Source organism: Triticum urartu, chromosome 6 (genome assembly GCF_003073215.2).
Source record: "Triticum urartu cultivar G1812 chromosome 6, Tu2.1, whole genome shotgun sequence".
NCBI lineage: Eukaryota > Viridiplantae > Streptophyta > Magnoliopsida > Poales > Poaceae > Triticum > Triticum urartu.
In genome coordinates this window covers 316,715,068-316,740,503 of record NC_053027.1, presented here as the reverse complement: position 1 = coordinate 316,740,503, position 25,436 = coordinate 316,715,068, and positions in this window count along the sequence as shown.

Below are 25,436 nucleotides of genomic sequence, written 5' to 3'. Positions count from 1 at the left end.
GCATCATTACAGTAAACGAAAATATTGAGCGCTCCTTGTGCGCGGAAGACCGTGCGGCTGCCTTGTCAGCCGCACACTAAACAACCTCACCAACTAAAGCATCTGACAGGTCGTTAAGACCACGGACACGGTTGGACGAGTCCGGTGCAGCTATATGTAGTTGATACAGGTTTGATGGCTATACCCCTATTATAATACAAGGGGTTCAATGTGCGCAAACAAGTGGCAATTAGGCTCAACTTTACTCATTTTGAACTATATATTGTTTATTTAGTATAACTTACCTTTTTCACGGCAACTTTTCAATTAAGTTCTTCTCTTTTTCAGATGACCATCGTGCTACACCCGTCCGGAATACAGCACAACGGAGACACAGGCGCATACGTGCAGCAGGGACCCGTTCTAAGGATTCTTTTTAGATTAAGACCCTGCGTAAACCTTTTTTACTATCTCTTGTTGATACACATCCCTCGGATTCTCAATACAATTGAGAAGGATGCTGACGTATTGGCATGTGGCCACGTCAGAATATTGCACGTACCTGGACACCAGGGGCTTATTATAAAGGGCATTGTTTAGGCCCGGTTTACATCATAAAGACCGAATACCTTAGGGAGTGTTCGGCGTTGCAAGTTTGGCCTTATATGCATCAGCTCCGAATCATGTCTTTGGTCAAATGTTGGGTTTGCCCGGCTCCTATGTTTTGCTGCCTTACGTTCCGCTCTATCGACTAAGGCGGCACTAGGAGAACTACTATGATTGTGCCCTGGTTCATCCGGACGAGCACCTCAGTAGAGAAAGCCGAAAACTGACTGTCATGATATAGCGTGAGACTGGTCAACCACTCGATGACCTAGCGGAATCTTCGGGATTCCTCCGCCTTAACGAAGGGTCGTTTCCTGGCCAGGCATGTACGCGCCCTGAATCCGGATGAGCACGGAGCCACCAGGGGCTATATAGTAGCCCCACTGTCAAACTCCTCTGGCTAAGTGAAAGTGTTAAAGCATTATAGTCCGGTTGCCTAGTTCGCTGCGCTATCACCTCCTTAATGGACCAAGACGTTGGATCAAGTGTGAACATGCGTCTTCTGTGAACACCCCCGCATTATATGCGTGGGGGCTGAAGCCGACGACTGCCATCTTTCAGGTTATATACATATATACATAAACGGCCGCACAGGAGGCATCATCGTACTTTCGGAAAAAGTATAAATACAGCCTTGATAAATTCAATAAAACATTGTTTGTACAATGGGACTACATGTCACTGAAAAATAATATTCTTCGAGCACTGAGCCTCTATCGAACGAGTGCCTTCAAGGACTTCTTCAAAGTAGTTCTCGGCAGCCACTCGGCCTATGGCCGAACCCTGTGCTGCAACGGTGGTGGCCTCCATCTCCGCCCAGTATGTTTTGACACGGGCAAGGGCCATCCGCGCACCTTCTATGCACGCTGATCCTTTACAGCATCAATGTGTGTCATGGCACCAAGGAATTGTTGCACTAAGCTAAAGTAGCTATTCGGCCTTGGCCCTCCTGGCTACAAATGATCCACAACGGACCTTATGGCAAGTCCGGATAATCTATGGAGCTCGGCCCAACCGGTCAATCGCTCATTCAGCAACAGCGGACGGACTGGAGCGTGAAACTGTGACCAGAACAGCTTCTCCACTTCGGGACCTTTCTGATCCTTGAAGTACTCGGCCGCATCAGCAGCGCTTGCAGCCAAATCCATGTACTCGTCCGCAGAACTCCATAGCCGGTCCAGAGGAGCATACTTCGGATCTCCGAACTTAGTCCGCAACAAGAAGGGCTTCCCAGACACGATATATGCAACTTGATTCAGCTCCTCCTTCGTCGCTCTAATTTTGGAGTGGGCTTCCTAGGCAGCCACCCGGGCCTTCTCCAGGTCCGTCGCCTTCGCCCGGTTTTCCTCTTCAAGAATCCGGTAACGGTCAGCAGCATCGTTTAACTCCACGGCCATCTTGGCAATTTTTTCTTTGCTCTCACAATGTGCGGCCTGTTCGGCCCTTAACTCTTCGGCCGCTTGCAAAGCGGCCGCATTGCTACTCCTTGCTTGCTCCTTGGCTAGGGCAAGCTCCGCCCGAAGGGTCTCCACGATGGCCGCTCCATCTGCAGTCATAACATATTAAAGATACTGGCATCATGTTGATCTTATTATGTGACGATCACCAGAAAGGCCACTCACCTTGTGCCTTGTCAAGCCGCTTGTTGACAAGCATGATGTCGGCATCGGCTGCATCCAGCTGCCGCTTTAGTTCGACATAACCATCAGTCCGGTTAGCCACTGGAGCTTCCACCACCTGCACATAAGGCAGTCTGCTTATTACCTAGGACTATGATCCTCTGTTTGCCGCCGTTTTCGACGATAACTAGAGTCTCAGGGGCTACTATCTACACAGGGCACATCTAAAAATGTGCGGTACCGTCAAAAATGTACATCATTTCACGTACCTCAAAACCCGTCAGTAGACTCATAAAAGCTTCATGCAACCCGCTTTCGGCGGACAAAATCCTTTCAATCACCGTACCCATCAATGTGCGGTGCTCTTCTGAGATAGCCGCTTGCTCCAGCATACCCCTCAGTACGTCCGACCGCACACCAAACGGTGCCGGACTCTTTTGATGACTCTCTTCGAGAGCCGGATGTTGAGGACTTCGGGTGGCCATAAGATTACCTTCTGGCCTTGCCGGGTCCGGAGAAACCCTCCGTGACGACACCTCGGGGTCGCCCGCTTCGTGAGGCGGTGTGGCAGGGGGAGGCGTTTCGCTCTCCATCATCTCCAGGAGAAGATCCCCCGAAGACGATCTCTGTTGAGAAGGGCTAAGATCCGAACTGCAAGATAAATGCTTCAATTATTTTCCTCAGAAGTAGAGCAAGATATTTTCGTTATTAACTACCATTTTTACTTACAGCTCGGGGGACGGCTGGTCCCCTTGAGGGCATAGTATGGCCAGGGTATCCCCCAGGGCAGGACCCTCTGGCGGAGATTCCTTCCCTCGTTTGGAGACCATTGTCTCCGGGTCCGCAGAGGCGGTTCTCTTCCTTCCCTGGGGAGAGGGAGTTTCAGTTCCTTCTCTCTGGCTAATCTCCTTCGTGGAGACGCTAGCCTCGTTATCCCCCCCCTTCATCTTCCTTGTAGGGCACTAGGCAGGGTGCTGGCTCGAGCATCTTTTCCAGCACCAGATTGTCCAAGCCTTCAGGAAGGGGGGCCGAACACCGGATCATCTTCGCCTTTGTTATCCAGTCCTGGTCAAAGAGCGATTCTTCAGAATGATGTCATGATAAATAAAAGGATAGTGTGTTCGGCCATGGGATTACTTACTTGGGTAGCGGAGCGGTTGCAGCTCAGGCCCACGTCCTCGGTAGTGTCCGGACACTCTATTTGGGGTCCGAAGAACGATTTGTACATCTCCTCTTCCGTCATGCCGAGGAAATTCTGAATAGTGCGCGGTCCTTCCGGGTTGAATTCCCACATGCGGAGGGGCCGGCGTTTGCAAGGCTGGACTCGACGAACCAGCATAACTTGCATTACCATAACCAGACTGAAATCTCCCCCGAAGAGATCCTGGATACGGCTCTGCAGTATTGGCACGTCCTTGGCTGGACCCCAGCTCAGCCCCCTGCTGATCCATGACATCAGTTGCGGTGGAGGGCCCGAGCGAAAGGTGGGAGCAGCTACCCACTTGGCACTTCGAGGAGCTGTGACGTAAAACCACTCCCGTTGCCACAATCCGGACACCTCTGGAAAGGAACCCTTTGGCCATGGAGCGTCAGCAATTTTGCTTATTAGAGCACCTCCACACGCTGCGTACTGCCCCTCGACCATCTTCGGCTTCACATCGAAGGTCTTGAGCCACAGGCCGTAGTGAGGGGTAATGCGGAGGAAGGCCTCACAAACGACAATAAATGATGAGATGTGAAGAAAGGAATCTGGGGCCAGATCGTGAAAATCCAGCCCGTAATAGAACATAAGACCCCTAACAAAGGGATCTAGAGCGAGGCGTAGTCCTCGGAGGAAGTGGGAGACGAACACAACGCTCTCGTTGGGTTCGGGGGTAGGGACGACCTGCCCTCGGGCTGGCAGCCTATGCGAAATTTCGGCGGTCAGATATCTGGCCTCCCGCAACTTCTTGATGTCCTCCTCCGTGACGGAGGAAGGCATCCATCGGCCTTGAAGGCTGGATCAGGACATGATTGAAGGTACGAAGCACCTGACCTGGGCTTTGGGTGTTAGAACTCGAGGCGGGGGAAGGATTCGATTGAGCATGGGAGGGACAAAAGAAAAGGCCTTGTCCCTTTATAAAGGGGTTGGATATCAGGCGTCCTCCTCGTGGCCGTTCGAGACTTACCTAAAATCTAGGAGTCATACCAACAGGCACGGTTGGGTTACCCACGTTTGTATTGATGAGAATCCCATAATAAGGGGAACATGACCTCTGCTTTGACAAGACGTGTCAAGAAACTGCCTCGCGTTATGTGTGGGGCTGGTTAAAGAAAAACAGTTCAAATAATTACCGGGCCGTGGCGTGATGTCATGCTGCCAAAACGTGTCAGCAGATTAGATTTGTGGAAATATTATTCTCTCTACGGTGGTATGTGGAACTTATTTTGCAGGGTCAGACACTATCCTTGTATTCAAACTCTTTCGTGATGTATTCGGGGGAGGAACCCGCCTTGAAATGCCGAAGACAACACTGCGCGCCGGACTCATCGTCATTGAAGCCTGGTTCAGGGGCTACTGAGGGAGTCCTGGATTAGGGGGTCTCCGGATAGCCGGACTATATCCTTTGGCCGGACTGTTGGACTATGAAGATACGAGATTGAAGACTTCGTCCCGTGTCCGGATGGGACTCTACTTGGCGTGGAAGGCAAGCTAGGCAATACGGATATGCATATCTCCTCCTTTGTAACCGACCTTGTGTAACCCTAACCTCCTCCAGTGTCTATATAAACCGGAGGGTTTTAGTCCGTAGGACAACATACAATCATACCATAGGCTAGCTTCTAGGGTTTAGCCTCTCCGATCTCGTGGTAGATCAACTATTGTACTACTCATATTATCAAGAATAATCAAGCAGGATGTAGGGTTTTACCTCCATCAAGAGGGCCCAAACCTGGGTAAAACATCGTGTCCCCTGCCTCCTGTTACCATCCGCCTTAGACGCATAGTTCGGGACCCCCTACCCGAGATCCGCTGGTTTTGACACCAACAAGGCCCCAAGATGGGATCTCACGGGTACAGAAGGTTGCGGCGGTGGAAATAGGGTTTCGTGGTGCTCCTAGATGTTTTCGAGGTATATGGGTATATATAGGAGGAAGAAGTATGTCGGTGGAGCTGCGAGGGGCCCACGAGGGTGGGGGCGCGCCTCCCTGCCTCGTGGCCTCCACGCTTCTTTCTTGACGTCCACTCCAAGTCTCCTAGATCATGTTTGTTCCAAAAATAACTCTCCCGAAGTTTTCATTCCGTTTGGATTCCGTTTGATATTCCTTTCCTGCGAAACACTGAAATAGGAAAAAAAAACAGCAATTTGTACTGGGCCTTTGGTTAGTAGGTTAGTCCCAAAAATAATATAAAAAGGTATATAAAGCCCATTAAACATCCAAAACAGATAATATAATAGCATGGAACAATAAAAAATTATAGATACGTTGGAGACGTATCATTTCCTCAGAAGAGGGGTTAGTTACCACATCAATAGTTGAAGATATTGAAGTTTTAGATGCATTTGAACATTCGGCGGAAGATATAGCATTATCACACACTATTGCAGGATGCTGCTAACGCAACACTACGATCAGAGACCCTTCGACGAAACTGTGTGCGATGCAATAATCGCAAACAGCGGTGTAAAAAACCGTCAAAAAGGCGCAAAACGTTTGCGATGACGGATGCATCAAACACGGTTCAGATTTTAGTTTCATGTGCGATTCAGGGCATATGGTTCGGTTCAATTAACCGTTTGTGATGAGGAGGAACTAAATAAACGGGCAGCCAGATGAAGGTGTGTGCGATGTACAGCATACGGTTCACTCAGATGAACTATTTGTGATTAGGCAACACAAAAGAAATGGTCAGCCACATCAAGGTGTGTGCGATGTACATCACACAGTTCACTCGGATGAACTGTTTGTGATTAGGCAACACAAAAGAAATGGTTAGCCAGATCAAGGTGTGTGCGATGTACGACATGCGTTTCACCCGAATGAACTGTTTGCATTGAGACAAGAGAACAAAAACAGTTCAATATAACAAATACCATAAATATTGCAAGGTTCAAATTCAAATATTACAACACCCAAATTCAAACATTGCAAGCTGCGTCATTTCTGAAAAGGGATCAGCCACTGACAAGTCATCTATGGGTTTGACACAATAACTTCCAATTGCTTTGCCATATGCTCTACCAAAACAAAGTTTGGCATTTTTGGAGGCACTTCCATTCCACAGTACCGGCCGGCTCTGATAATCATACCATTTATCTTCTCTAATTAAATGCGTGTTCAACCTCAGTACCCTCAGCACCTTTGCTCTGGCAAGAAAGAACCTGGCAAGTGTAATCTTCGGTGGGGTCCCTCGGTAGGAGTTCGAAGTAATATTTGAGAGATGCAGATCCAGTCATTCGAGATTGTCATTATAAACATCATCCACCTCCGGGCCTAATATGCACTGCAAAAGAATAGAACGTGTTAGTGCCTACATGCAGTTTTGAACACTGCTACACGCCCATTTGGTTTGCAGGATTTGTAAAATGCGCCAACGTGCTATCTTCGATCTGGCATGATTAACATGGGAATTTGATTACAATCTACTCCCTCCTTCCCATAATGTAAGACATTTTTTGACACTACACTAGTGTTAAAATATGTCTTACATTATGGGACGGAGTGAGTAGAAACATGTAGCCTTCTTCACAAGAGGTTGGATTGGATGAAAAATTCCCTAAGAAAACTAGTATAGATGAATCCAAAGGATAAATGATTATGGACAATTGTAACCATATGAATGAAGCAACCAATATGGGGTGGGGGTGTATGTCCTAAAATCCTCCAAAATTCCTCCAGAAATCGTAGTACATTGTCATTGTAAACTTGGGAAAAGGTGCAAAAAATTGAACTGGTTAACATTTAAAAGGAAAGGAACATCACCTCGATATACAGCTTCTTCAGGAATGGAAAGCATCTCAGGCAACTGACAACTTGGTCCAGGTTGGGGCCGACAGATTCTAGTGCCAAGACCTTCACTATGCCCAGAGTCTGGGTGAAGCTTCGCTGGATGACAGACGAACATACATCTTCAAAACTAGAAATAACATTGATATCAAGAAGGAGAGGTATATAAGGCGACTGTTGTACCTGAAAGTTGAAGTATTTGACAGACGAGTAGCCCACCACTTTCAATCTCGGCGCAGAAATGACATTGATTCTTGTTGGACCTTGTTGATCAACTAGAAGTAATCTCTCAAGTGAAGGTGTGTCCTGGATGACCATATTGTGGTCCACCTTTTGTGATCTCTCGTTGCAGCACCAGCAACACACATAAATAGTCCAGAGAGTCCTGGAGGTGATGTGCAAGCTACTCGACCAATTCATCACCCAAAGACGAAGGAACTCGAGTGCAGTACAGCCGTGGAGCAGGCGCTCCATGTCATCCTTTGGAATGCGGACGGCGACGAGCTCGAGGTGCTTCAGTCGTGGTAGAAAAAGAGCGGGCGCGTCATTAAGGGGGGATGGCAGTTCATGAACTTGGCGTGGTGCAACGTGGGCGCAAAGCGGAGCGCGGACGTTGGCAGCAAGCGCATATGCCCATCATTATAACTTAGCTTCTCGAGTTGATCTATGGCGTGGGATCGGAACCACTCGTCAAGCTTGGCTCGGTCCTTGCCATTGGAACGGAACTTGCCCGTGATAAGGCCTTTGATTGGGCCATCATGACTATCGAGGATCTGGGAGAACACATCCAAGCTTTGGCGATAGCCATGGCAGAGCTTGTGGGCGTCCAGGAGGTTGACAGGGGTGCGGAGCGATAGGGTGCACCACCGCTGGGAAAGGGTGGCTGTCCTAGCTCAATATTTGATTGGGAGGAGGGATATGATGACTATCAACATATCGTCGGGGAGGTTGTTGATGAAGTCTAGGCCTACTGGAGTCACTTGCGGTTCTTTCTCGACCCGCCTCCGCTTGTTGGCAGCCTCGTTCTCCACCTCGTCGATGGGGACGGAAACCTCTGTCTCCATATTCACGCCGTGCTCCGGTGCTTCAGCAGCCCCGGCGTCGCCACTCCCTCCCATGGGGCACTTCGACGGCATCCTCGTACACTGACGGCTTTGAGGACTCAGAGCGGCGTCGAGGATGCGGGCGTAGAGAGAGGAATTGTGGTGTTGCGAGGATGGGGGGTGCGGCCGCTCGGCCGCGCCATTAATATAGACCAGTGGGAGCGAGGCGGGCGGCGGTCCAAGGCTGTCTCGCTTCGCAGTGAGAACGATCGCTTAATCTCTAGTATGAATGAAATCTATGCTTAATTACTGAATTTTAGTTGCAAAAAATAGATAGTGCTATTGATTTTTAGCTGCATATTTTGACAAATCGTAGTGTCTCTTGGCTTAGCACCGAAGTCTGGCTTTAATTTGCATACCGTAATCTGAACCGTTCGCGTTGAAGAGATGCACACATCCTGCATTGAACAGCTTGTACGCTTCCCGATGAGCCTGCGCACCGGACTGCGCTCGCACGCCTCATGTTCAGTCAAGCAGCTATCCACATGGCACCTCCTATAGCCATTAAAACCAAGACACGTGGTGTCACATGAATGGTTAACCGAACGCACACGGTTTGAATTATACAAACTTTGATATATTAAAGTGGCAGCTATTTTTTTCAAAATGCCTTTGTTAGCAGTCATTATTCGAGTGCGCCTTCTCTCAAAATGGACACGAAAAATACCACAGCATGTCGGGTGTCCTTCCATGATAGCATGCCAAGTTTCATGAATTACACACGAGTTTTGAATTTACTAGAATTTAAAAACCAGGCATCACAATGTTTTGCCGGCAATAAACGGTGCCCTGGTGTTTGAAATTCATTCCCATTTCTTGCATGGGACCTAAGCATGCACCCAAAGACACTGATTTGATTTTTCAACCAATTTATATGCACTGGAGCATGTGCATGTAGTTCAAATTTGAATTATGCATGTAAATGCATTGAAAACTCACTTAATGCATAAAAAATGTCCAAACGAACCACGAAAAATCACAAAAAATAATGCAACACTCCTGTTGTTCTATGTTGACACGAGAAATTTTTTGAAACCAATAAGAGGCAATGGATATCGTTTTGTCCCCAAAGGTGGGGCGTTCCCTACCGAAACCATCATGCTTGTTGCGAGAAGCTCTGGTTTGTGAGAAGCATATACCTAAACCTGCCCCAAATGGGACAAGAAAATTACCACGGCATGTTGATGCCATTCCATGATAGCATGCCAAGTTTCATGAAGTTCGGACGAGTTTTGGATTTACTAGAATTTAAAAACCAGGCATCTCAATGTTTTGCCGGCAATCAACGGTGCCATGGTGTTTGAAATTCATTCCCATTTCTTGCATGGGACCTAAGCATGCACCCAAAGACACATATTTGATTTTTCAACTGATTTATATGCACTGGAGCATGTGCATGTAGTTCAAATTTGAATTATGCACATAAATGCATTGAAATCTCACTTAATGCATAAAAATGTCCAAACGAACCCTGAAAAATCACAAAAAATAAGACAACACTCCTGTTGTTCTATGTTGACACGAGAAATTTTTTGAAAGCAATAAGAGGCAATGGATATCGTTTCGTCCCCAAAGGTGGGGCGTTCCCTACCAAAACCATCATTCTTGTTGCGAGAAGCTCTGGTTTATGAGAAGCATATACCCAAACCTGCCCCAAATGGGACAAAAAGTTTACCACGGCATGTTGATGCCGCTCCATGATAGCATGCCAAGTTTCGTGAATTTCAGACCAGTTTTGGATTTACTAGAATTTAAAAACCAGGCATCTCAATGTTTTGCCGGCAATCAACGGTGCCTGGTGTTTGAAATTCATTCCCATTTCTTGCATGGGACCTAAGCATGCACCCAAGGACATAGGTTTGATTTTTCAACCTATTTATATGCAATGGAGCATCTGCATGTAGTTCAAATTTGAATTATGCACATAAATGCATTGAAAAATCACTTAATGCATAAAAATGTCCAAAGGAACCCCGAAAAATCACAAAAAATAACACAACACTCCTATTGTTCTATGTTGACATGAGAAAAAATTTGAAAGCAATAAGAGGCAATAGATATCGTTTCGTCCCCAAAGGTGGGGTGTTCCCTACCAAAACCATCATGCTTGTTGTGAGAAGCTCTGAATTTGTGAGAAGCATATACCTAAACCTGCCCCAAATGGGACAAAAAATTTACCACAGCATGTTGATGTCGTTCCATGATAGCATGCCAAGTTTCATGAATTTCAGACGAGTTTTGGATTTACTGGAATTTAAAAACCTGACATCTCAATGTTTTGCGAGCAATCAACGGTGTCCTGGTGTTTGAAATTCATTCCCATTTCTTGCATGGGACCTAAGCATGCACCCAAGGACACAGATTTGATTTTCAACTGATTTATATGCACTAGAGCATGTGCATGTAGTTCAAATTTGAATTATGTACATAAATGCATCGAAAACTCACTTAATGCATAAAAATGTCCAAATGAACCCCGAAAAATCACAAAAAAGAACACAACACTCCTGTTGTTCTATGTTGACACGAGAAAAAATTTGAAAGCAATAAGAGGCAATGGATATTGTTTCATCCCCAAAGGTGGGGCATTCCCTGCCAAAACCATCATGCTTGTTGTGAGAAGCTCTGGTTTTTGAGAAGCATATACCCAAACCTGCCCCAAATGGGACAAAAAATTTACTACGGCATGTTGATGCCGCTCCATGATAGCATGCCAAGTTTCATGAATTTCAGACAACTGTTGGATTTACTAGAATTGAAAAACCAGGCATCTCAATGTTTTGCCAGCAATCAACGGTGCCCTGGTGTTTGAAATTCATTCCCATTTCTTGCATGGGACCTAAGCATGCACCCAAGGACACATATTTGATTTTTCAACCAATTTATATGCACTGGAGCATGTGCATGTAGTTAAAATTTGAATTATGCACATAAACTTGGACCTCTCTTGCACTTACCAAACTTGGACCTCTCTTGCACTTCCGCATTTACTCCCTCGTCCAGTCCCATCAGCCCTGGACCCAAGACTCCTTCGTCTCCGCCGTCTGCCACACCTCCTCCGCCGATCCACTCACCGTCGGCGTCGCCGGAGCATGAGTGCCCCGCTCCCATGGCCAACTTCCATCTGGATCGTCTGCTATATGTTCCGGCTGGCCACCACATTGTTGACGGTGGCACGGACCGGGTGCCACGCACATTTTTGACGCCACATACCCCAATTGTGCACCGCCATGAAGAGTTTATGCTTGCTGAGGTAATGTCGATCCCTCTGCCTGATCAAATAGGTGCTGCTAGGGAAGAAGTTGTGCAGTGGCTTCAAGCGCATGGTGTTTTAGTCAGATCGGCGCAGCCCTGGATTCGTTCTGTAGGTCTTTTCGAGCTTCGTGATGCTGTCGTTCGCTTCCATCTGCTCCAACTACCCCCGCAGCCGTTGGGCAATGATCATTTTGTTCGCTTCATGAAGCATGACGAGGGGGAGTCTTTCAGGGGCGCCCAAGGTTTCCGTCAGGGCCTACTCATGTTCCTGGGCATCCCTTTGGGTCTTCACAATACAGATTGCATTAGAGCTGCTGTGAACACGTTTGGCAAGTTCCATCATTGGATTAGTGATGACCCATACCTGGTGCGGTCTCTCGTGTTCGCTTCTTTTCTTGAAGATGTTCTTGTGCCCCGTGATGTTGTCTTCATGGATTATGCGGCCTGGGGTGGCGCGAGGGTTTCTTGGACGGCTCCTTTATACATCTTGGGGGCGAATTTTGCTGAACAGATGCCGCCGGATGAAGATTGGATGCCCATCAATGTCAATCCACATCCGGTTCCTGGGGTTCCATTCCCGGAGATGCCAACCTTCATTCTGCCTCTGTATCCAGCCCTGGGATGGAATGATGTCCCTTCTCCTCCTCCAGAGCCTGCCGTGAATGATGTGCAAGACGACAACTGGGGCAATTGGCATGAGCCAGTGGACTAGCCTGTGCCGCAAGATCAGGAATCTATGGTGATCGATGTCTCTGCTCGGCCCAGTTCTGATGTTGTCCAACATATCCATGATGTGACTGTTAGTTCTTCTGATGAGGAGCTACCTGAAGCTGATGATATTAATGATGTCAGAAACTGGGCTATTGTGATCTACCAGCCTCCCTTGTTTGTGCCTGAAGTAGAACTACCTGTTGCTGTTCCTTTTGGGCCTCCTCTGCCTCCTGAGATGTTGTGGAGAAGGTCATTTGAAAATCTGCTGCAGGCTCCTGTTGTATTCAATGTTCCTAAACCTGTGGCTATGCAGCCTTTTGAACCTATGGTTCTATCTAAGAGGAGTTGGGACTTGTCCTTTGGTAGCAGTGATTTGACAATGCTTACCTGGAGGGAGGAGATGCCAGTTAGGCCTGTGGCTAGGGCCTTGTTCTTTGAAGATGTTGCTGACATTCAGCCACCACCCACTGCTGCACCCCCTAAAGCTAGGAGGACTCTCAAGGCATTGGCGCCAAATCCTATTGTTGAAACCTCTGTTCGAAGATGCACCAGAAGCTCGGCCCAACATGATGGTTTCAAGCCCACCTTCCAGGAGCTTTCTCTACATCCCAAGAAGAGGAAGCCCAAAGCAAAGCCTTTCACTGCTGAGATGCCAGATGATCCAGCCCATGAGGAGATCCCTCCAGCTACACCTGTTGCTCGTCTGCAAGAAATTGGCAGGGAACTAGAGATTGATGCTAAACTCCTATCTGTGGATGCTCTTATGGGGAATCCACCTCAAGCTGCAGCCACTAATGCAAATGTTTAGTGTTCTCCTTCTTTACTGGGTTTGGCAAGCCCCTAAATTTGCTCTGCTGCTGTCCTTTTGTTGGTCTCTTTATTATGCAAACTTTATTGTAATGATGCTGGGTCAGACTGTTATGTGGCCTTTTGTTCATGTGGCATTAAGTGCTATATGTCTTTTGGACCTCTTCACTTTATGTTATAATGAGTAATCTCTGTAGAAACTGGAATGTTCTGTGCTGGAATGTCAAAGGTTTAAATTCAGAAGCTAGGCAGAGAGCAGTTAGGCAAAAAATTGATGAAAGTCAGTGTGCTGTGGCCTGTTTGCAAGAAACCAAGTGCTCATCTTTTGACTCTAAGTCAATTAAGAGTTTCTGCCCCAAGAGATTTGACAGTTTTGTTTGCTCTCCTACAATGGGAGCCTCTGGGGGAATTATTGTGGTCTGGAACTCCTCTGTTTTTATTGGATCTTTAATCCAAATTCAGCAGTTTGCTGTAGTTGTTGAGTTTGTTTCCAGACAGAACAATGAAAAATGGACTCTGGTTGCTGTTTATGGACCTTGTCAGGGTGAAGCCAGAGACAATTTTGTATCTTGGCTCTATAATCTAAATATTCCTGTTGGTGGGAATTGGCTGCTCTTAGGAGATTTTAATTTCATTAGATCCATAGATAACAGGAATTTGCCTGGAGGGGACCTGAATGATATGTTCATCTTTAATGAGATTATTGGGCATTTGGGCCTCCTGGAGTTGCCCATCAAGGGAAGAGCTTTTACTTGGTCTAATATGCAAGATAGCCCACTTCTGAAACAATTAGACTGGTTTTTTACATCTGTAGATTGGATATCTGTCTATCCTATGACAGAAGTGCTCCCCCTTGCTAGGACTGCCTCTGACCATGTTCCCTGTGTTGTCACAATCAAAACATCTATCCCTAAGTCAAATCTTTTTAGGTTTGAGAACTACTGGTTGGAGTTGGAAGGATTTATGGATTGTGTTGCTAAGTCTTGGAATATCCCTTCTAGGAAGGACCACATAACTGCTAAAATTGCTGATAAATTCAAGTATCTGAGAATGTGCCTTAAAAAATGGCAAATGAATGTCTCAAAGTTGAAGCTCCTCATTGCCAAATGTAACCATGTTATTTTGCTCCTGGATGACTTGGAAGAGTGGAGGCCTCTGTTTGTCCAGGAGCTTAATTTCAGGAAGATTGTCAAAGTGCACCTGGAGAAATTGCTTCATTTGCAGTTCCTCTATTGGAAGAAAAGGTGTACTGTTAGATACATTAAGGTGGGAGGGGAAAATACAAAGTTTTTCCATGCCATGGCCACTGAAAGGCACAGGAGAAATTCTATTGCAAGCCTCAAATTGCCTGATGGCACTATTGTCAATGTTCATGCTCAAATGGAAGGAATCATCTGGAATTGTTTTAAAAACAGAATGGGCACATCTAGGGGTATTGTCATGGGGTTTGACCTCTCTGCTCTCCTCACCCCTGTGGCTGGCCTAGACATTCTCACCAAGCCTTTTGAAAAAGATGAAATGGACAAGGTAGTTCAGCATATGCCTGTGGATAAAGCCCCTGGCCCTGATGGTTTCAATGGCCTTTTCTTCAAAAAGTGTTGGCATCTTATTTCTAAGGACTTTATCAGTTGGCACAGGAATTCTATGAGGGTACTGCAACCCTGGATAACATTAATGATTCTTACATTACTCTTGTACCTAAAAAGCTTTCACCTGAAGAGATTGGAGATTATAGGCCTATCTCCCTAACTAGTATGGGCCTGAAATTTCTCTCTAAAATGGCAGCTAATAGGTTCCAAGAGTTGATTCTTCAGTGCATCCACAAGAACCAATATGGCTTTATTAAGAGCAGAACAATTCAAGATTGTATTGGCTGGACTTTTGAGTATTTGCATCAGTGTCATCAATCTAAAAGGCCAATTGTAATTTTTAAGTTGGACTTTGAAAAGGCTTTTGACTCTTTGGAACATGAAGCTCTTTTTCAGATCCTTAGGCACAAAGGATTTAATGAGAAATGGATTCTCTGGATGAGGCAGCTGCTGTCCACCGGCACTTCTTCAGTTCTTCTTAATGGAGTTCCTGGGAGAAAATTTGTTTGTAAAAAGGGAGTCAGGCAGGGTGACCCTGTTTCTCCTCTCCTTTTTGTTATTGCTGCTGACCTGTTGCAATCTGTCATCAATGACATGTTTAGAAGAGGAATTCTTCATCTGCCTATCCCCTATCATGATCTGGATTACCCAGTGATACAATATGTTGATGATACTCTAATCATTTTGCCTGCTGACAGGACTCAACTTCTGGCCTTGAAAGATATGCTCCAAGTGTTTGCTCAGTCCACTGGCCTTGATGTTAACTATCACAAATCTTTCCTCATCCCTATAAATGTTGACCCTATTGTCATGAGTGATCTTGCTGTTGCTTTTGGTTGTCAGATAGGAAAGATGCCCTTCACCTATCTTGGGCTGCCAGTGGGAACCACAAGGCCCAAAATGGTGGACTTTATGCCCCTAGTAGGTTGTATGGAAATAAGAATGACTGCTGGTTCTTCTTTTCTTAACCAAGGGGAGAGACTGCAATTCCTGAACTCTGCTCTGTCCTCAGTGCCTATCTTCTTCATGGGTAGTTTGGCTGTTCCAGCAGGCATACTCAAACAGTTAGAGAGAATTCAGAGGCAATGTTTGTGGAGGAAGAATAGAGATGAACCTGCCCCCTCCCTTGCAGCTTGGGAGCTTATTTGTAGGCCAAAAAAGGGGTGGTCTTGGTATTCTCAATCTAGGGGTACAAAATGTTGCCTTGCTTCTCAAACATGTCGGTAATTTCCTCAATAAAAAGGATATTCCCTGGGTTTCTCTCATTTGGAATTCCTACTGCCATCATAGGGTGCCTCACGGAACATCTGCATGTGGCTCTTTTTGGTGGAAGGATATTTACAAGGTTATGATCAATTTTAGGGAGTGCTCATGGGTTGAGGTTAATGATGGTGACACTGCTCTGTTTTGGTCAGATAACTGGAATATTGGTGTTGAGGTCTCTCCACTACAATCAAGGTTTCCTAGGCTTTTTTCTTATGTTAAGGACCCTTGGATTACAGTTAAGGAATTCTTCAGTTCCCAGGATATTGTTCAGCATTTTCATCTCCCCTGTCTGCTCAGGCATTTGGGGAGCTGGGCATGATTCAGTCTATGATGGGCTCTCATGGCAGCGTACCTGGCTCTAAGGATGTGTGGTTTTGGCAAAACTCATCCAAGTAGTTTAGACCCAAGATGTTTTACTCACACACATTTCTTTCTGAAACCTTCAACCCCCTACTTTGTTGGATATGGAAATCTTCTTGTACTCTCAAGATTAAAGTTTTTGCTTGGATGTTAATCATGGACAGGTTGAATACTAAAGATATGGTTGAACGAAGGCATTGGCACATGGAGGATGGAGTGCATTGCAGGCTCTGCCCCCTGCAGGTTCGAGAAACCAGGGATCATCTCTTCTTCAACTGCAATTTCAGTGTCCGTGTCTGGAATTACCTTCAGATTGAATGGTCTACAGGACACTCTATGTCTGATGTGGTTATTCATGCTAGAAATGATTTTGACAAGCCATTTTTTTCAAAAGTGGTGTTCACTGCATGTTGGAACATATGGATCATTCGAAATGCCAAGGTTTTCAGAAATGAGAGGGCTAGTTTTTATAAATGGCGTTCTGCTTTTAGGCATGATATCTCTCTGTTGCAATATAGGATTAAATCTGCCTTCAAGGATGACCTTCTCAAGTGGATCTCCTTCCTCCCCCCTTAATGCTTAGTGTAGTAAGGCTTCCCTGCCTCCTCCTTTTAGATTAGTTTCTCTCTGTAGATTACCCCTTGTAATTAGCTCTTGTATCCTATTTCTTTGCTTTAGTAAAGGTTTTGATTTGCTGTGGGGGTTTGCCCCACAGTTTCCAGTCAAAAAAATAACACGGAGTGTTAACATGTGATGTTGCTTCTTAGATCATGAGTGTATGGTAGTCACTTCTTACCATATGGTGGGCTTTGTGGTTGCTCAAACGTCACTTGTAACATGGTGATTGATGACCCCCAAGTATAGGGGATCAATCGTACTCCTTTCGATAAGTAAGAGTGTCGAACCCAACAAGGAGCAGAAGGAAAATGATAAGCGGTTTTGAGCAAGGCATTCTCTGCAAGTACTGAAAGTAGCAGTGATAGATATTTTTGTAGCAAGGTAATTCGTAGCAAGTAACAAGTGGCAATAGTAACAAAGGTGCAGCAAGGTGGCCCAATCATTTTTATAACAAAGACAAGCCAGAAAGTTCTCTTGTAGTAAGCAAAGCGTTCTCGAGGACACATGGAATTGTCATCTAGTCACGTTCATCATGTTTAGTTGATTCAAGTTCACTACTTTGATAATTTGATATGTGGGTGGACCAGTGTTAGGGTGTTGTTCTTACTTGAACAAACAACACTCTTATGATTACCCACTCTCACAAGCATCCACAACTACGAAAGAAGAATTAAGATAAATCTAACCATAGCATGAAACATATGCATCCAAATCAGCCCCTTACACAATAACACATAAACTAGGGTTTAAGCTTCTGTCACTCTCGCAACCCATCATCTACTTATTACTCCCCAATGCCTTCCCTTAGGCCCAAGTATGGTGAAGTGTCATGTAGTCGATGTTCACTTGACATCACTAAATGAAGAACAACATACACATCATCAAAATATCAAACGAGTACCAACTTCACATGATTACTTATAACAAGACTTCTCCCATGCCATCAAGAACAAAAGTTACTACTCACAAATCATATTCATGTTCAAGATCAGAGGTGTATTGAATATGCTTGAGGATCTGAACATTTAATCTTTGACCAAATATTCCAACTAGCATCAACTTCAAGATGTAATCAACACTACTAGCAACCCACATGTGCAAATCTAAGGTTTTGGGACAAAGATTGAATACAAGATATGGAATAGGGTGTTGGCGAAGATGTTGATGAGGATTGGTCCTCACATGATGTGAGGATCGTTGGTGTTGTCGATGGCTTCAATTTCCCCCTCGCGGACGGAAGTTTCCCCGGCGGAATCGCTCCGCTGGAGAGCAAAAGTGCTCCTGCCCAGGTTCCACCTCGACACGGTGGCGCTTCCTCCTGAAAGTCCTCTTTTATATTTTTCTAGGGAAAATAGCCTCATATAGCAGAAGATGAGCACCGGAGGACTACTGGGGGCCCACGAGCTCATAGGACTGCTGGCAATCTCGCTCTTCATGTGAAACTGGAAAAATAAGAGAGACAATGCATTAGAATAGCATCATAAAGTGAAATAATGACCCAAAACATTATGGATAACAGTAGGAAAACATGATGCAAAATGGACGTATCAACTCCTCGAAGCTTAGACCTCGCTTGTCCTCAAGCGAAAGCCGGACTCAATAATCATGACCACATGTTTTAGAGAGAGAGAGAGAGGTGTCGATAAAACAAAATACGGACATGAAAGCATCATGATCATTATCATAGCAGCAATATATTATCATAAAAATTCTCATGATAAAGTAATAATTCATTCACAGGCTAAAGTATGAACCATAAACTTCATTGGAAACTAACAAACTATGATCTCTATCATCAAAATAATTGCAATCTATCATATTCTCATAAAGAGTCTATGCAAGAGCTTTGTTTAGCAAGTTCACATACTCAACTACCATTTAGTCTTCTATGATGGCTGACACTCACGACACATTTGTGGAGCAAAAGCTTCAGTCAACCACATAGGAAGATGCGGGGGTTTATAATTTTCACCTCCCAGCGTATTACCTCGAGGATAATGTCAACAGTAATAACTCATGATCACCTACATCCAACTGGATATATATATATATATGCTTGGATCTTTCCCCACCACGTGATGCTTGCCAAGTAGAGAGTAATTAAGAATGGAATAAGGATGGACATTATTGACTCTTGCATAAAAGTAAATACAGAAAAGTAAAAGATAGGCCCTTCGCAGAGTGAAGCAACATTTTTCATGTGCTTTCTGTTTTTGGATGTGCAAGCTCTTAATGGAAAGGAACATCACTTTATATTGCCCCTTGTGATAGCAACCTTTTTTATGCAGTTTGTCGCTTTTATTTCTTTATCATCACAAGTTTGTATAAAGCTTATTTTCCCTTACAATAAAAGATCAATTTTTATTGCTTTATGCATCGCTGACAACTTACTTGAAGGATCTTACTCAATCCATAGGTAGATATGGTGGACTCTATGGCAAGAAACTGGGTTTAAGGGTTTTTGGATGCACAAGTAGTATCTCTACTTAGTATGAATTTTGGCTAGCAAGAGATTATAAGCAAGCACCACATGTTAGAGGATCCATGGCAATATAACTTCTATGTGAACATAAGGAAACATAACTCATTATATTGTCTTACTTGTCCAATGTCAACTATTTGATCAAACATAAAGTATTTGATGGGGGTTCACAATCATAAAAGATGTCCAAGATAGTATATTTATATGTGAGACCTCTCTTTCTTTATTATCTTTCATGAATTGCATCAATGACCAATGCTATGCTTGTTAACTCCCGACAAATTTTATCAACTATACTTCTTTTATGTGAAGTCATTACTCCCCATGGGATTAGTGTATGACTTTTTATCCTTTTCATTGCTAAGATTAAAGGAAGTAAAAGCAACAAACTCAAACCACTATTTATTATATATATTTCATATGCAATTACATAGATAGATAGATAGATAGATAGATCACAAAAAACACTCAAACTAAATGATACTAAAACTTTATTCTTCTATATCACGAGATAACTAAAGATCAAAACAAGATAGATAACGATGGTAAAAGTGATGATGATATGATAGTGGGGCTCCTCCCCCAAGCTTGGAACAAGCCAAGTGTGGTTCCCATACCCATGTACTCAAGCGTATTTCTTCGGTGATGATGGTGATGAGGTAGTAGTCTTGTCCTCTGTCTTCCAAGGCATATGCTCCCCATCATAAAAAGATGAACTCTTCTCCAGAATCCTGAAAGTTGCAGCCAAGCTCGTGCCCTTAAATATATACTCATACCCATAGTTTTGGTGTTGTAGATCAAAGACTTGGGCCTGAAAGTGATCAATCCGGTCATTAAGTTTGAAGATAGCATCTCCAATTTCCTTGTTGTCCCACTTGTGATCATGAATGAACTCAACAATCATGGAGTGATTGGCACTAAGACCGCGCTCCACCATCCCTTGGCACTTGAAGATCTCATGCTCCACAACTTTGAGCCTGGCGTTCTCGCTTCCGTCCTTCTTGGGCCCTTGAACGTCCCGGATGTGAAGCACCCCCTCACACATCTCAATGTTTTGAGGGTGTTTCATCACCTCCGAAAGGTAAGGGTTGATGACCTTCTCATAGAACTTGTCCTTGGATGAACTTGGAGGCGCCATGGTGACCTAGATCTACCAGAAAATAGCCCGAAACAAGAACAAAGGGAAAACTTGTGATGCGGTGGTCAAAACAGTGAGGAGTATATATAATGAATTTTTTCGTGCAGGACAAGTAATCTAGAAGAAAACGCAGTCGGGAAAGTCCACGGGGGAGGCACAAGCTCACACATCGCGCCCCGTGAGCTCGTCGCTCCCTCATGCACTTTCCTGATTGTTCATTATTTTCCTAATTTTTTACATATTCGAAACAAACATAGTATTTATAGGGATTTATGGCGGTGGAATGAGGTCAATACGGCAACCGAGGGCCCCATAAGCCCAGGTGGCGCGACCACCCATGGTCGCTCCACCTGCCATTGTGGATAGCTTGTGGCCCTTCTCGATGTTTCCCAAAGCTTCCAGTGTTTCTTATTGCCCAAAAAAATTGTGTTAAATTACCGCGAAACCAAAAACAAGCAGAAAATAGGAACTGTCACCAAGCACTAAATTAACTAGATGAAACCCTGCGCGTTGCTGTGGGATACAAGTATGTAATATTGTAAAGATTGATGAGGTCAATTCTTAGAGGGAAGATAATGGATAAATAATGAATTTTATGTAACACAAAACACAGTTGCAAAATGTAAAAAAATGACTATCATACTATTTTTAAAAAAATTATTTTATACCTTTTCAATCCTGCAAATTAGAGGAAGCTTGTCAGACCAAGGAAACAATTGTAGTACGGCAATAATTCTGCAAAGTCCCATTACAATGTTTCAACAATAAAGAAATGTCAACAGTAAGCACACTTACAACACGACTTGTGGAAAATTCTGGCTAACTTTAAAAGTACAGATATCAATGATGTAATCACTTTAAGCAAGATTGGTGCATTATGCAGACATATATGCAGAACCATAAGAAGAAAAATTACTTCTCTTGAATAGATCTGAAGTTTATTATACTACAGATTAACCAAATTTCATACATAAAAATCATTTTACTATGCAAAATTGTGGCAGAGAGACATCGCTCCAGATCTTGGAATATAATTATTTGTTTAGATGTACCACAAACGACCGGAACCGCAACAATAATTTTACTGGCCAAAAAGACCATTTGAACCTACCCAAAAAAAATCACCATGTTTGGAAAATCTGTATGCACCATTCAACCTTTGTTTGCAACAGTTGTGTGTCATTAGACATTCTGGGAAAAAACTATTGAAATTTGCAAAGAGGACATGTGAATCATTAATGGAAGTACATATCAAAGTTTCTCCCAATAAAATCAGTAATTGCACAGATAACGAACGGTGGCAGTGATGGTTCAATCCAAATCTCTAATGGATAGTGGTTTTTTAAGATCAAACAGAAATTCCATCAATAATCAAAATGACCATGAGTCTCAATAAGGTAAAACAATGATCAAGAATTCAAAAATAAAGAAAAGTCATGAATTTGGGATTACATTTACCTCCCTGTGACAGGAGTGTTGAGGTAAAGGATAGAGGACTGAAGCCCGATGTTATTGGATACCAAATTTTAAGCCTTTATATTGCTAGATAAAGATCATGAAGCGAAACGAAACATCATTCTGTCAATGCTAGATATATAGCTGAAAATCCATAGGATAAAATACGGATCATTAGCTAATTTAACTCTTGTTCGAAAATTGCAAATTATGAACCGCTCCATAAATTGGTGGACTTGTTATTACTAACTACAATGAACTTTTAATAGAATGGTCAAATGGTTAGATCAATAGATATAATACTGTAGAACTGATAATTTGAGGAGACTCCATGAACCTTACTAACCTTTGTTGAGTTGCATATCCTGAGGTGGTTCTCAGCAACAGCAAAGATGGTTGGTCGAGAGATTAAAATATGTGGTGATGATCAATTTTTCTCAATCTTATAAATAGAAGGGTTCAGCAAGGTAACCTAATGATGTAACTCTGGACAAAATAAGACAAATTAAGCTAGTATATATGGTAAATTCATGGAACTTGTTCAATTGGTTCCTTGCCATTGGCCCTCTTTGTATTGTTGGCTTGCTCTTCCTTTGCCTTCCGGCAGTTGCTCGCTAGCATTTTTGTCCATCCATGATCTCCCCAAGGATGACCCAAGAAGATCCGCTATTAAAAAAATATGTTACCTTCAATCTCCTCCCTGCTATGTGGAGAAGTAAGGCGCCCAATAGATCGGACCCGGTAGTAGTAAAAATCGGTCACCTGGAATCCTTTTGGCGTACTCCTGGTAGGCACCTTCTTGGACCGTCAAGCTGCTGAGACTAAGGCCCCGTTCGGAATTCCTCCGTGGAGCTGACTCCATGGAGTTGTAGAGCTCAATTTTAGCCACTTCTCAAAAATTAGCTAAAGACTGATCCACTCCGGGAGCGCAGTCCATGAAGCGGAGAGGAGCCGAACGCGGCCTAAATAGGGGAGTGGCTACATCTGTTACTCCTGCAATGGCAGGTAGAGGAGTGAGATTTGGGGAGAAAGTGAAGAGGGAGAGGCCGAGAGGGGGTTCAATAGGTGGAACTGTGGAAGATTAATTGCCGCGGAGAAGATGGGGAGTTGACATGGAGAAGAGCGGCCTAATTATATGTTGTATTCTGCAGGGTAATAAGGGTGAGGTAATGATGGCGATGAATGCCTGTGCGTTTGTGACTGTGGTTCCATGCCCATGAGTGGAGAGCGTGTCAATTGTCGCCATGGCATGCGGAAGAGAGAGCAGCGGCGATGAGACTTGCACCAGGGAAGATGAACCGGCCGGCCTACTCGTTAATTAGACGGGAGACGCCAGGACCAAAATAATTGCATTAGCTGCATGGGCTACAACGTCTCACAAAAAAAGCTACATGGGCTACAGCCAACGACCAAGCTATGAGATGTCAAAAAAAATACGCGACCAAGCCATGTACGTGCCATGTACGAAACTACGGCCTTGTACAAACATTATTGTCGAAAGCTTAGCTCTTTGGCTGTTTGTTTCAGATAGTCATTCATTGGACGGGGGCTGCTGATGTGGCACATGTAGCGAGGTGGGATGGTTGCATGTCAAAAATAATAAAATAGAAGGTGGCATGGATGGGCATGTGTGATGAGATGGATAGGTTGCATGTTAAGATAATTGAGATAGTGCGGGTGAACTTCTTAAGTATATAGGATATGTTAGTCCAGAAAAATAATATAAATTCCTATAGAAAGTATATAAAATGATAACATAATAGCATTTAACAATAAAAAATTATAGATACGTTTGAGATGTATCATCTTGGCACAATGGTAACAAGGACACATGAGTTTACCCAGGTTCGGACCCTCTCAAAAAGGTAATACACTATGTCATGCTTTGGTTGTATTGATTTAGAGGGGGTACAGAGTACATGTGATCTACCATGGGATCATGTGTGTATGAGTTGTTGTCTACGACCCTCACCCCTCGATTTATATAGATACCAGGGGTGCCTAGGGGTTACATAGGTCGGTTGCAACTAAGGGAATCATGCAGGAGACTACCTCCGAATATTTGGAGTACACATCAAGTCTTCAGAATCTTTCGTCTTGGATTTCTTGGGCCCGACGAAGGATGCCCACTCGTTTATCTTCACCCGGGGGGTCTTTGACCCAATCCATATATATGGATGAGAGACGACATGGCTAGCACCCCTAGTCCAAGACACCATCAGGGAGGAGAGAGAGGGCAACATGAGTGAGGTCCATCTTGTGGGTTGCAGTGAGGAGGAGAGGGCTTGAGCCACATGAAAGATGGAAGAAGGAGATGGGGAGGTGGAAGAAAAAGAGGAAGAGATGTAGAGCATGGATAAGGAAAAAATATTATGGTCAGACGCGAGAAGAGATAAGGTATGAAATAAGGGGAAATGGGTAGAAGGTGCGTGCATCCAATGCAAACGCATGGCGTCCATCGGTGACCAGTCGAATTTCTAGCCGGTCACCAGATAGAATCATTTACATGTTTAAAACTGGGACCTACCTCAAAAATAATAGAAAGAAAGGAAACGGTTGGTTTCGACTGACCGGACGAGTGACGTGACGGTCACACGCGGGCCACTCGATTTGGCACGATCCATCGACTCCTATTGCCTCCTCCACTTTTTTGCTTCCTCTTATTCTCCCGTCGTCCATATACATCCTTTCCGCTATTCAACTTCGCCCCCCGCCATTCATTTCCAACTTTCTGCCATTTTTTGGTTGCAAGGCGTTGTTCTCCTACTATGGCTTTATTTTTATTTAGCCGGTTGCAGTTTTTTGATTTCTTGGTTCTAGATTTTTTTTTTGCCGGTCGCGGCAATTTCATCCACTAGCATCAACTTTTGATTCGCCTGTTTCAACATTTGTTTTCGCTGGTAGTAGTTTTCATGTTGTTGGTTCCAACTTTTGATTCCGTCGGTCACAACAATCCCTTTTTTGATAGTAGCAACCTTTTTAGTCGCCGACTGTAACATTTTATTTTGTCGGTAGTAGCTTTTTTCCTGAGGAAGGGGATGGATGAAGAATTTTTTGCTACAAGCATGTACTGCAAAAGCTACAATCACGTGCGCAAGAGTTGCAAGGCATGTACACCAGAATTACAACCGGAGACACCCGCCGCTAGCGAGGCTGCAAGCACGAGCTCGCGGAGTTGTAGCCGACGACGTTGTATGCTGGATCGAAGACGACGTGTGCTTCAATGACGGGAAGATAGCAACCTGTCGTGAGCGGGTTTCCTTGAGAGGGAAATTTGTCTGCGTGAGCTTCGGCGAGCGGCATCAATGGAGGTGCTACATGACGTTCAGGGAGCGGCATCTACCAGTCCGACAAGGAGGGCAACCGTCCTGCGAGCGGCATCTGCTAGTCCGGCGAGGAGGCGTTGCAGGCCGTGAAGCGCGGTGGCACTGATTTTTGCGAGCAAATCGGTCATGGGCT